Source organism: Cydia pomonella, chromosome 3, assembly GCF_033807575.1.
Source record: "Cydia pomonella isolate Wapato2018A chromosome 3, ilCydPomo1, whole genome shotgun sequence".
NCBI lineage: Eukaryota > Metazoa > Arthropoda > Insecta > Lepidoptera > Tortricidae > Cydia > Cydia pomonella.
The window spans coordinates 7,985,760-8,000,322 of NC_084705.1; the positions used below are offsets into that span (position 1 = coordinate 7,985,760).

A 14,563-nucleotide genomic window follows, 5' to 3' on the forward strand; every position below is an offset into this window, starting at 1 on the left:
AATTTCTAATGCAATTACTTTTAAGATCATCTCAATTTATTATATCCGGATAAAGTTGTTATGATAGTTAAAGGTTTGATAAGGTAATTAAAACGACAACTGTTTGCTATAAATTAAAAATAATTTATTTATTCTTAACTAATAAACCTGATTTTTAATCATATCGTATGTTTAACGACCACTACTCGTAAACTATTTAATGAAATGCATAAATTGTTACGAAAAAGTAAAACGTCTGCTGTAGAAGAAGCTTTATAAGCAAAACTTTGAATCACCGCAGACTAGCGCCATCTACAGTTTAACCCTCACATCACTTTGTCGCATCTAACACAACCCTCACTCGCGTCGACTCGAACCATTCACAACCCCCGAGCTACCCCAAAATGCGAAAGCTTTCACCCTCTACGCAGCGCCCTCTCTTGGATGGAGCATAAACTTCCAAAAAAGCTCGCAGTTTCGAAAAAGTTCCGCACTCTGCCGCCGCAGCAGCACCATCTGAAAGCTTGAATGAAATATTTAGCGCATTGGAGAATAAATCTTATACGACGAGGATAGAGTTGTTTTCGGGTTGTAAGTTTTTATCGGTGGGCAGAGTATGCAGATTAACGGGCTATTACATGGTAATTTATTTGAAACGAATGACCACTTTGCGGTGTAGTGCATCGCTGAACGTTTATACGGACCCTGACCTTATGTCGTCAATTTATGGCGAGCCGTTAAACTCTTTTATGTAACAGCTGGCGTCTTAGCACACTAACCCCGTTTGTTAGGACTTTCACCTTTTGATAACCAAAAATAATCTATTATTGTTTGTTTCAGGAAATGTAGCTATAGCTATTTAGAATTTTGTACAGTTGTACAACCTTTTTTTATGTATAGGTTTTCAGACCCAAAAGTTATGTTTTAAGTAGGTATACTTTTAACAATATTTAAGGTACTTATAACGTTAATTTTGACTGTTTTTTTTTTGTGGTTTTATAGTAAATTATTTTTTATGATATAGATATACATATCATGCATTTATTTATTTATAGCCTGGTACCTACCCATAGTACAAGCTTAGTTTAGCCTAAGGCGAGGTTGTTGTGTGTAAGGTTTTCCTAAAATATTTATTTATGTTTCCTTTAACACCATTTTTACCAGCTATTTGCGTACAGATATAGACGCTATGTTAACAAAATACCGTTGATTGGTACGGTCACCGACTTAACTGTTGATCAATTTAAGGTTCAAGCTAATTTGGTTGTCAATACTAACGGTATGAATTGTCCAATGTAAAGTAAACCCTAAATTGCTCCACAATTAAAGTCCGTGACTGTACTTTAACCCAAGATCTAGGCGATATATGCCCTGGGCATATCGCTCGCAGCTTAAGACACAAACACATCGAGATACAATGTTTTATTTATAGGTCCACAGTTAGGTGAGGCGGTGGATACATTTCAATTAATTTCCTACTACGGGGCCAAGTCAGAAATCGCGAAAAAAATCAGCTTTTCCATAGAAAACATTGTGATAATGTGATTCACCAAAACGTATGAAACGGCAGAATTTTTTTTTCGCGATTTGCAAGCGTATGGTCAAACAAGAATTTTACCCTGTATAAACCAGTATTAGTCCCAAACTCGTAGAACCGAGTATGGGACTATGGGACTAATACTATGAAGTTACCGCGTAAGTTCTTTAGCGCAGCGTGGAGTCTGAAGAGTAGAAAACACTTGAAAATATTTCCACTACTAATTTTCCTTCAGAAAGTTTCCTAAATTAAGAAATTTCCATATGGATAAATTTCTAAACTTGTCAATTTTTGTATAGGGATCGAAATTTTCCGTTTCGAAATTAATGTTTCCTTTATTTCCTGATTTTTCTGAGAACTTTTCCAACTTTTCGGATACTTGCACATAATATAAGTATGTATGTATGTTGCCTGGAAGAGATCGCTCTGTAGTAATAAGGCCGCCTGTTGTTTACCTCTATCTTCATGTATTATATGTGTTTCCATGTACATTTGTTCTGAGGTTGTGCAATAAAGAGGATTTGTATTGTATTGTATTGTATGTAAAATTACAACGACGTTTTTACTCTTAACTTTTTAAATTTAACATGCAAGCGCCTGGCGTCCGTTGGCTCGTTGGGTGGATGACATTCGAAAAATCGCGGGACACTTCTGGATGCGACTAGCCCAGGACCGGGATAAGTACACGAAGAGAGGCCTATGCTCAGCAGTGGGCGACTGGAAGCTAAAATGATGATGATGATGATGAACATGGAATTCGCTGTGCATGGTAATGACTTTATTACGGTAATAGTTCATAATGAGTAGCTTTATTTAGTTTACTCGATGATAGTAAAAGGTAATTGTAAGTTTATTTACCTGCATAACCTTATTAGGTTGTATTTTTTTCTTAATGAAAAACAATCATATTAATTTAGGTATGCAAGTCGTAATTAAATGCTGCTTGATTTTTTTTTGTTTTATTACCTATAATATATCTTCATCATTTAGTGTGCATCATTAAGTGTAGATCATTAATTGCACACTTTATTTCTAATGTAGTCATACTTTCCTTAACTGATCTGAAAAACATACTTAAAGCAATTTATTCACTTTCAGCATTCATCATTTCATTTCATTCCATCATTTCATCAGCATTCTCATCATGCAATGCACTGACTGTAATTGTATTAACAACATTAAAAACTGGATTCCTATCATAATCCGTAATCCAACGTTCATTAATGTCACTAGTTATGACATATCGACAACATTAAAAAGGTCTGTCACAACTCATTACCAAAGAATAATCAATATAATCATGCAGCGTTCAATTTAAGTCCAGTAACGAGATGTTACCATATTTTTCGCAAGCTTATCAAAAACACCTTCGCCTCTATATATTTACAACCTTACTACTCAACATTTGAGTAGTATTTCCAACAACACAAGACAACATATTACGATTTGCTGAAAGTAACGTTAAAATGTACCGAACTGCTCGATTCGCGTGCCAAAAACGGTCGAATACCAAAACGGGCGCGCTGGACTTTGAAAATCGAATCATAAGTCTCATCGTGCTCTCTCTCGTTATAAAATTACTATGAGTGAAAGAGGCAGCGAGATATGATGTTTCAGGTTGGATGTTGTAAGAACAGTTTTTATCGGCAATGTCACTTGCGGTGTCTCGTTGTCGGCTTTACTAATGATCGTGCCATCAATTAAGTATTAACTTAATCGCTTCCATTGATGAATTACGTGGAACAAGGAATGGGACAGCTCGACGGATTATGTTGAGATATGGAAGAGGTGAAACCATGAGGACATGTTAGCAATGAATTGCACGGGTTTTTGCAGGCTTCTTTACAGCATATTATTATAAGTATCCGATTATATAGAAATTATACGTAGCTACTAGGTATTTAATGAGTAGTAGTCGATTTACAAATGATATACTTAGTTACAAATTGAATAATTATCAGATCATATAGTTTTGGTACGTAGGTGCAAGGGGTGATAACTGAAGTATTTTTAGCCATATGTGTTTTATACGAAACTTCTATTAGGTATACTCAAATTTTAATATACTCAAATCTTACCTACTTTAAATCCTTCAGAAGTTCAAAAACCATATAATTAACCAATCGTTAAAATATAGCGTTAATCCTAGGTATGTACGTGCCCGCTCCAATCGTAATGGCTGAGCATGAGCATGCTCAAAACGGATCAAAAAACGTCGCCCGTTTAAAATATACTCAAAACACACTTAAAAATGCTTTGAAACTCCCTCAATAAACCCAATTTAATTAACCAATCCTAAAAATAGAGCGTTAATCCTAGGTGCGTACGCGCAGCTCCAATCGTAATGGCAGCGCGATGGCCGCGCCGGATAGCATTGTGCGCGCGCCGCGATCGCGACGCCGATTGCGCGCGCCTGTCGCGTCTGTCGCCTCCGCTGCTATCTCCTTCATCGCACGCAAATTATAATCGATACCATTATTGTAATATCGTAGCTATTGTCTGTCGTTGTTAACGCTTTGTTTTGGTGTAAGTTTTTAATTTGGCGGCAAGGGTTTAGCGCGCGGGAAAGGTTCTACGGGATACTTTGTTTTCCAGATACTTTACTTCTACGTTTATGGTTTATTTACGCATCAACTCTTAAAAAATTCTTTCTCGAAAAACAGGCATTACAAATTGATAATTTACAGTAAGTAATTTTAAAGAAAACGAGGGTAGAGTACGTCGATTGCGTGGGCCTGTCGCGTTGGGTTGTAGTCTGCGTTGGTTGGGCATGGCGAACAGCCCATAATTTCAGGCGTTTCAATATGTAGCTATAGTAGTTTGGTATGAAAAACTGATAGTCTGACTTACATGTCATTTCTAAACTTAAGCCATTGTCAATACAGGTGACAGATTAGGCATTATCATGTCGAGCACTAGAATATTTACCTTTCTCTAACACTCAAAATTCTTCTTATATTTTCCTCTTTCACAGCCCATCATGCGCACATAATTCACAGAAGAGCAGAACTACTAGTATTCGTGTTAGCTTACAAATAAATAAAACGAAAGCACTTGGCCTCAGCCCCAGACTGTAAGAGAAATATGAAAAAGAAAATGTCTAAGTCTAGTCTAGTATAAACGGCCGTCACTAACATCCCCGAAAAAAGTAAGTTAGTGTAAGTATTTTTCAGCTTATAAAGCAACAAACAAGGCTGCATGGACCGAATATGGGTAGTGTATGACGGGAACTTTGGGGAGACCCTTTGAAGAAGACTTGTTAAGCAGTTGCCTTAATCGAATATTACGAAAATTTACAAATAAAAAATATTTTACAAAACTATTTCGATTCGATAATTAATATTGAGCTAGATTGCACTGTACAACTTGCTGAACGTTGACTGCACTGAACATGAATAGAATGCTCTTTGCATTCTATTCATTCCAACACAGAAAAGTTCAACAGAAGAAGATGATAAAACCACATATTTTTCAGATTCAACATGACCTTTCACCCTGCGCTTAAGGCGCTACCTGCTGCGGATTTAAAAATGTAGAGTGGTGGGAATTTAGGCGGTATAAAAAATAGATATAAAACTAACTAACTATATTGTCTCAGTGATCCAAAAAGAATCTTGGCCTCCGAAACGCCATCTATCTGAATAGGTCCCAGGATCTTCCGAAAAACTTTCCTCTCCGCTATCAGGAGCTGACTTTCTTCTTTCAGTGTTAGGGACCAGGACTCTCAGCCATACATAAGGTAGTCCGTATAACAATTTTATCTATCCGTAAGTTAGTATGTTTGCTGAGAAGCCTGGACACCAATACTTTATGGAGGGCTGCACTGCACCGCAGGGTGTTCTGGATGCGTATGTTGATCTCCTCCTCTCTGGTGTTTGTGTCGGGAACAGTGCATCCAAGGTACCGAAGCTTGTCTATTCCACGATAGGCGGTACCCCTAACTTGTAACGTTTCATGTGAAGTAATAATAAAATGGTTTAAGATGTTAGTCAAAATTTCCCAAATTAGAGCACCTTCGGTTATTTTTTTAAGCATAGAGGATTGTAGAATATATCTTATAATAATATAAAAAGAACAAATAATCCTTTTTATGGCATACGTGAATTGAAATTAATATTTCCAACCCCTCCTTACTCTGAACTTCACCTTAAGGCGGTATTCATTCCCACAGTTTCGTAACCAGACAGTATTCCCATGGCTCATTTTCCACTTAACATTCGTAATTCAAAAGCCATAAACCGGGTTCACCGTTTACTGGCGGTAGTTTTATTATGGAAACGTGTGGTCCAAGGAAAAGCGACCAAGAGGTTGCCTTTCCCTCCTATAAAATGTCAGTATCGATCATGTCATGGCTCATGTCAAATCATTGTTGGAATGCTGTGAAATTCTTCGTAATTTTTTGGTGTAACTGTTTTATTGTAGTAAAAAAAAAATTATTTAAAAAAAAAATTTTTTTTTTGCTTCGGACAATTTTTTTGTCATTTTTGTGGTAAAATCGTTTAAATGTTGCTTAATATTTTCTTCTTGTTGCTTCATGCTCCAATTATCGTAAGGATCACAAAACACCGAAAACATATAGCACCTACTGATCGCAGTGTCTAAACTACGTTTGATAACAATAGTAAAGGTAACTTAACCGGGCTTAATTTCGGTTACCTTCAAACAGCATATTTTTTAAATTGACAACCAAATAAGTTCATCACCATGTATAATATTTTCACAGGAAGTATTGTACAGGCTATTGTAAGCGATGAACAGAATGCTAAGCGACACAATGTTAGTAAAGACAGTAACCACAACATGTGTCTTACTCGTATGTATTCGCATCTAAGATATTATCACTGTCGCTTTATCGCGACGCCCTGCCGACTGTGTCACTTTGGCGTGGAAGATCTGCCCCGTCCCGTTTTCCTCTTATCGCTTAAAGCCCGCGGCACACCAAGCTGTCGCCTGCCGGGCCCGAAGAAGGCGAGCGTTCCTAATAAACACGAGCGTCAATAAAAGTCACCGCCCCACTATACATATGTCCCTTTTCGCCAGCAGGTGGACGGGCCCTTAGGGCTGCTAGATATTATACTTAAATTGATGGTAAGATTTTTAAAATATATGGTTCATAGATATAGGGTGATGATTGTGGCAGAAAAGAGATAAGACGCATTTTGTGGTGTATGTGGCTGCGCAAGTATGTCGGAGGAAGCAGGTAGCAGGAACGCGGTTAATCGGGGCCTGGATAAAAGGGAAACCTAAAAATTGCAACCAAAAGTCCGGTCCCGGTCCCTTTTGGGACGAAAAGGCCTCTACAGGTAATTGAAATTATGAACCTCTTTAAATGAAATTCAGTACTTGCTTACACAAGTCAAAAAACGTTTACTCTCTAAACCAGGGCAACCAATTTTCTTGATCCGGGGGTAACAGCCGGACCTTTGCTTTCTTTTCGCGGGCCGGATTCGGCTCACGGGCCACAGTTTGGGTACCGCTCTTTATAACTAGTCGTAGGTAATAAGCTGCCTTCATGCAACTGTTTCAGACTTTCAGCCCTGCGATGTTGACCGAATCTACTGCGTATTTATACTACTACTATGTATTTATACAATAATTTTCGAACAAAGTTACGTGAAACGAAACGGTTTTTAAAACACCCGGCTATCTGTATCTGATGGAGAATAAATAGGACAAGAGAAATTTTGAATTTCGATTTTATATATTTTTTTAAATAATTACACTGTGTATTATATTTATAATAATTAAACTATAATTAAAGAATAATTTTATTACCCTAAATAAATGTTAAACAATAAAAAATACCCAAAAATAAACCTCTTGCACTAGTAAGTTTTGCACATATATCGTCAGATGGCGTTGTGGCGCATATTGTGAATGAATACTTATTATGCAAGTTTCTCCATGATTTGGAGTAACGATATGGCCGCTCATACAGTGTTGCTATGTGCTGAATCAAAAAGTCTTGATGGGGGTCAAAGAAATTCTATGAAATAGATAATCAGGGGGCTTACTGCGAAAAACAACATTCTAAATTTCGTTATCTATCCGAGTACTCTTGCATGTTCGAGCGATAGAGAGGCAGTTAAAGAAATCTTGATTTTCGTTTTCGTATGGCATCAGTAATCCTATACAGATAATGTTGTTGTAGTGGTATCACTGAACAGAGATAATGTCATTGCTGTTGCAGGCCCTTTTAGCGTTCGAAATTTAAACGGTCACTTTTGAAGCGCATTTTTTCCAGTAAATTGTAATATTTTTAAGTTATATATACTGGTGGGCTTATTTTAAATTAAAGCAAAAATAAGAAGAGGTAGGTAATGGAGATTCCGTGTTATTTATGCTGAACACAACACAAATGACTCGACTGTATTTGTAAGCACGCTAATTTTATCAAATAAAAGTCCAAATAAAGTGGTTAATGTACGCCAATTTCATCAAATGAATATCAAAATAAAGTGATGACCCTGTTATGTGCGGTACACGCAATAAGGTATGTAAATCGAACTTTCCGTAGACGGATGCCGTCATTTTATACATTCAAACTCAGGCCACGTGTGTACCAGGCTTAATAGATATTCTTTAAAATAAACCAGGCGTGTGCCAGCTCGAATAACATCCTTTAATTTACGTTTGTTCTATAGTCAGGTGTCGAGGAAATCCAAATTATCCCGTATCGGGTTTTGATGACATAAAATACATACTTTATTTGTTAGCATTACTATAACGCAATTGATCCAATCTCTCTGGGGGCCTAGCCAAGTGATAATCGTTTATAGAAAACATCAATAAAAAATTAAATAATGTACAGTCAAAGTATTAAATATCGATACGGACAAAGTGCATAATATATGTATACACGACCTTATTGCCTATATACCAAGGTAGTGTGTACATATTTTTGTCACTTTACCTTGACTGTACCTAGAGTCAGACCAAGACAAGTCTGCAACGATTTTGACAGCACACGCAGTCCAAGTGTTATTTTAAACGTCAAAATTCTATGAAATTATGGCGTATAAATAACACTTGCACTGCGTGTGCTATTTAAGTCGTTGCAGACTTGTCTTGGTCTGTCTTTATTGATGTGATATGACTTTTCACATTTGCCATCCCAATACATTTGGCGATAAAAGATTGCCATCTTGACTTCGAACCTTAATGGGAATAACGACACGGCTAACGATGTAACTCATTAGTTTAGCATATAATATTCACTCTTGTCTTGAAGAGAGCTAGGTCATATTTGTAAGGTTATGGAATACCTATAGCCTATAGATGACGGGAGCGTACTTGTAGGTACTGTTGCGTCCATACACTACTACGTAAGTACCATGTACTGGTAGGTCCATTTCGTGATGCGCACTTAATGTTCTGTACCCATAGTGCGCGTTTGCATTAAGTCTCATTTTGTATGGGATTTTGAGTTTCCAAAACGTCCCGCTTGGCGGGCTGTTGCTAAATCCCATACAAAATGAGACTTAACGCAAACGCGTACATCACGTTACGCTATCGAATAAATTTACACTAGGGGCTCTGTTCTTCTGTTTTTGTTGCATGTGCATGTTCGTATATGTTTGTGACTGTCTTTACAGTATATATGGTGCTACATTACCGCACTAGTGCGAAAATTACTGTGTCGAACATTTAAAGGGCCATATGTACTGCAAAACGTTGTACGATACATCCCTTCCTTCGGTCGTGTTTTAATTTATCGCCACTCGTTTCGAATTCCCTATTTTTCGCACTTGTATCGTAATGTACTATTTATGTTTAGTATTAGGAAATACCGTCATTTCGGAATTTTAATGAGGAAGATGGTTATTTATAATTTATAACATTATAACAATGAAAGATACAGAAACTGATGGACAAAGGTAAATTTAAATGCTAGTCAATAATAATGAACCACCCAGCTCTGAACTGCCCTTCATTGTCAACTAAACTCTCGTTTATAACCAGGCTTTTCTTACAATAATTGAACAAACTAATGCCAATCAAATACATCCGGCCATACAAATCGCGCTGGGCTTCACTCAGGGCACAACGCAACGAGGTGTTTAATGATGCAATAATTTGCATAGAAGCCCGTTGGAGACCTATTCTCACATCAACTGTCTCTGTAAACCAGCATCAGCTGTCTCGTGTAAAGTTGCCTTTTAGAGCGCGGGCTCTTGTTACGGCGACGCTTCTCGCTGTCACTAAAATATCGCGCCAATGTGACGAACGCGTTGTTTTTTCATGCCAACTCATTATAGAAAGGAATTCTCTTTAGCGTGGAAATATGCTAGACTTAAAGCAGCGATCGTGTAGACATATTTTATTTGCCTTCTAAGTTACGCCAACTTAGTAACAATTATTTTAAAAGGCTGTTGCAAATTTTAGTGATAGGTACTGGTAATAAAACCGTACTAAATACGTAAAAAACATTTAAAAGCTTACCGTAAAAGAGACTCGCCAATTGATTTACAGCAATATGTTTACCTGAAAAAAAAGGTTGATTATGTAAACAACGGCCATAAACGCAGGTGTGAAAAAAATCATTAAAGGAGCATTGAAAAATGGGCTCAAATCAATTAAGGCACCGCGAGTGGAGAATAAATCGGGCCTTTCCGCCGATCCGGCCCGCCGCTAAGCCCGGCGCGCAATCTGACATTTATGAGTCCCATAAAAACGCTCAAGTAGTGACTTTTACTACTTGTTTAGTGAACATAAATGTCTTTGCCTTGCCCGAGCTCCACGTCGGCCGTATTTAAAAGCGCACAGTTCGTGCAATGTTTTGCTCCTTTTACCACTTTTTATTTACTGTAACTGTACTGTTATGCAACTGTATAATGCTTTGGTTACTTTTCAGCGGGAATTTACGAGTGTCGTCTTTTGTCTTTATTTTAGCTGCGAAAACATGTTTGTTTTTAGTTTCGGTAAGTTGGTTTGAATTATGCATTTGTCTTGACAAATTGCTATGTGGAAATCAGTGAACAATTCTTATTTTCTTGGGTCAAGTTTTATGTCTCCTTTTGAAATATTGTTTCTCGTAGCCTTCCGGAACATTGGGTTATAAATTTAATGGCATACGTGACAGGCTTTTTAAGGAACAACTGGTCGCTAAGTATGTGGTGACTCTATAAATCAACGTAGAGTGATACGACCGCCATAACGACGCTATCTGATATTGTTTACATCGGTGGTATTCGTAAAATCAAGTAGACAATTACATGTATTAATGATACATCTGTTAGGAGAATTTTATTATCTACTCACCTACAATAAAGCCCATACTCTTTACCAAGTCATGTATCGACCTTTAGATCAGTAATTGTTAAATCAACGTATCGACTTAAATGGTTGTTTCAATAAATACCAGTTCATAACATCGATATGTACCTACATTATTAAAAAGGGTGCATATTAATTAGGTAAAAATCATTTTCAGAATAATGTATGTCTATGTCAGCTCTTGATTATACTTCATGACAGGGAAAAAGACCAAACCTCATAAAGTTCTAAAAATAAGTTTTAGTACTAAATACTTGATAGATCTTGCGATGAATTTAAAACTTTGCCAGCTAGTAGAACTAATACAGTTCATTGACCTGTTGATAAATTCTGAATCTAAATATTGTAGGCTTTGATATTAGACTTGAATCGTATGGAATAAGCGCACCTGCTTCCGCTTACGCGATACCATATATGAGCGTGTAAATACGAGCGTAACATACTGAAAATTAGATTGATTTGAAACCTATCGTATTAGATGAAAACAAACAGAATGAAGCCCTACCAAAACTGAGTTATGTAGATACAAGCCCGATAGCTAAGTAAGCCTCAGCCACTCAGTATTCGGTATCCGATGTAGGTACATGTTAGTGCTCAAACTTTCGCGTTGACCACCCATAGCGATCCTACATACATGGCCAGGCGCGCCGAGGAATAGCAATGCGTCTATGTACTCCAAGGTCGGATGACAATAGATACACTTGATTGCTTTTTGCCCTTAGCTGTTAGGTTTTGATATTGTTTGCCTACGCTCATAATAAACAGGGTATCTGCATAGTCAAGTAGACAAGTAGTGGCAGCTTGAGTTCCCTAGGGACAATGCTGATATAAAAATGAAGTAATTATGTATTATGTCATGAGACATGAGCAATGAAAATGGGTAATTCGTTTACAAGAATATTTTTTAAACCATACAGGTACCTGTATGGTTTAAAAAAATATGTATATACATATTGATGTATAATTATATTAATGATAAACCTGCTTGCTTGACAATTTTTAATCCAAAACATACCGTTTCCGTAGTTTCACTGTCCATGGTTGCAGATCACCTCGGGCTTCGAATTCGATATTCCATCCAAATACTTTCCAAAACTGGTGCCATTAGGGCTATCCATAACAACACCGTCTATTTTAACTACCCTTAATGCTTACATCAGGTTTATCTGCCTTATGCTTTGTAGGTACGATAAGTAAAAAAACAAAATCTCTTCCTTATTAGTTCAACAATCTGACCTGCTCCAGAATACCTCCCTACCGTTCACAGCGAGCGACGTTCTAACTTCCTCAAGATATTCCTTTTCTCAACCCGCTTGTAGACGGTACCTATTAAATGGTCCGCACAGTTCCTTGGCGAAACAGGTACCGTTCAATTGTTTATGCTGAAATACTATGGCTACAGTAGCGACCAAGACCAACATGTCACGTTTAAACTATCAGCACAATGGACGACTATGCAATTTAGATCAATTACGTCAAATAACATTTTAATACATACATAACATATAATTTTAAAGTATAGTACATTACGATACAAGTGCGAAAAATAGGAAATTCGAAACGAGTGGCGATAAATTAAAACACGACCGAAGGGAGTGTTTTAAATCGACACGAGTTGCGAATTACCTATTCGCACATGTATCGTACAACGTTTTACAGTACATATGGCCCTTTAAATGTTCGACACAGTAACGTAATATGCTACTTCTCGCACTAGTGCTATAAAGTAGCCCCATATGTACTGTAAAAATTATTTTAGCATTTACTGTGAGAACGTTCTATGGTGGGCCTATAGACGGTTTGTTCGGTTGCATTTATAATGTTGTGTGAGTTAAGGTTCAATATATAATATGATATGTATATAAAAAGAAAGTTAAAAGTGACTTTATGGTGGAGGGAATATTCAGTTTTCTGCCAACAAACTGCTCTGCAGTTTGGCAGATAAGTGCTTCTTAATCTTCTTTTAAGAATTATAAAAAATAGGCACTTTGTTATTCTAAACTCTGTGCTGCAAAAGTGACTAAAAACTTATGATGAATTATTTGAAACAAAGTAGCCCTAAAAGTAATTTTTTTGGGTGATCATCGCCACTTCATTGGCCACAACATGGCTTGTGTTTTGAGGTGTCAATGAGAAAATAGGTAACGATTACAATAAGCTGTTTACTTTTGTACCTGCAGGTATGTCTAGTTTCGACAAAGCTCTTTGCTATTCCCCACAAGCCCTTCATATATCCGCGCCAAAAGAAAGTCCTCCGTCTAAATCAGACATTCGGCCGTCAAACACGCTGGTTTCGCCTCAAATTAGCCAATTAGAAGTCCTGATGGGACACAACACCTATTAAATTAAAGCGGAGTACGCACCGGTCACCTCCCGCGTCGATTTTTAATCGTATGTATGCAACGTGCGGATCACGACGGCATTTCGCATATCAATGCGAACGGCTAAATTGAATGAAAAAACAACGTTTGTTTTGTCGGATATTTGAAATATAAATCGTGATTGATTTTATACAACTGATTGACAAAAAGATTTTAATTTCATTAAAAATCTTTTAATTAAATATATTTAATATTCCTTTGTCTGACGGAAGTTTTTTTATACTATCTACAATTGTAAATACTTACACACGCTAAGCTCTGATGTAGCTAATCAAAATCAATCAACCTACCAACTGCCAGCATAACTTCCTAATAGTGTATCTAAATTCATCTTTCAAAACCAGACGAAAAACGATTCACCATACAAGATTTTACTGTTAGAGACTTAAATAAATATTTGTTAAAGTTGACTTTAGATTGATTTTAAATAAGACTTATAGTCTTTCGACTCATAAGTTAGGTACCATTTGTTCGGTACTATTGCAGTCAAGTCGATATCAAATGCACTGTGTAATTTATGAATGCGTTTAGTTTACGATGCGTTAACTCTTCTGATGTTTACACATTTAAATTTAAATTTAACAAGTAAGCTCAACTCTAATTTCAAATTTAAATTTTAAGGCCGTGTGAATAAAGTTGAATTAAGAATAAATGCGTTTTTGAGTTGGGACGTTTTGAACGCGGAATTTGCGTAGACGCGCGACGATGCGTGAAGTTTAGGTGTGCAGTTGATGCGAAAATAGATTAGTAGTATCTGATGACAAAAAAAAAACATTTTTAACGACAAAAACAGTTATCATTTGAAAAAAAAACGTGTGCCTACTAATTATAAAATTAAGGGTCATTTTATTTTTAATTACAGTTTTTTTTGCAATCTTTAGGCAATGATATTATACCTATTACATGAATATAATTGACTGGAAGAAAGAAGTCCACCTTTTGTAGTTTTTGATATGCAATTAAGTCCAAAATAAATAAATAACTACAAATATCAATAATTTTGTAGAAATAGCGTACTTTACGATACATCAGAAGTATAAACTTAAAATGATACCACAGAAAACGAACGATCTTGTCGCTGATAAGTGATAAGACCGAGTGTCGTATCGACAAAAGATCGCTATGACAATTGTAGCGACATAGTATCTCTTTCAGGCAACCTTTTCCTTTACCACCATACTTGATAGAATATGTAGATACCTTGACAACTTAATGACAAGTTTAATTGCAAAATTACACGAGGTAACTATTTAACTAGACTATTGGAAATGAATGTTAATAAAATTAGTAGATTAGAGAAGCAGATAAGTACAATTATTGAACTGTATAACTAATATTGCTGTTTATATACTCGTATAAAGATTAAACTGATACTAAATGTGTTGTCCTT

General features: G+C 36.5%; 1 protein-coding gene across 4 annotated transcripts in view; it reads right to left on the reverse strand.

Moving 5' to 3' along the window:
* LOC133515977 (homeotic protein antennapedia) overlaps positions 1–14,563 on the reverse strand; it is a 243,704-nt gene that overhangs the window by 132,600 nt on the left and 96,541 nt on the right. For 3 of the 4 annotated variants that reach the window (XM_061848631.1, XM_061848630.1, XM_061848626.1), the window contains one exon: positions 9,959–10,000. The exons of the other annotated variant lie outside the window; for it this stretch is intronic. The gene's annotated coding sequence lies outside the window, so the exon portion shown is untranslated. The remainder of the gene's footprint in view (positions 1–9,958; positions 10,001–14,563) is intronic. 4 annotated transcript variants of the gene reach the window in all.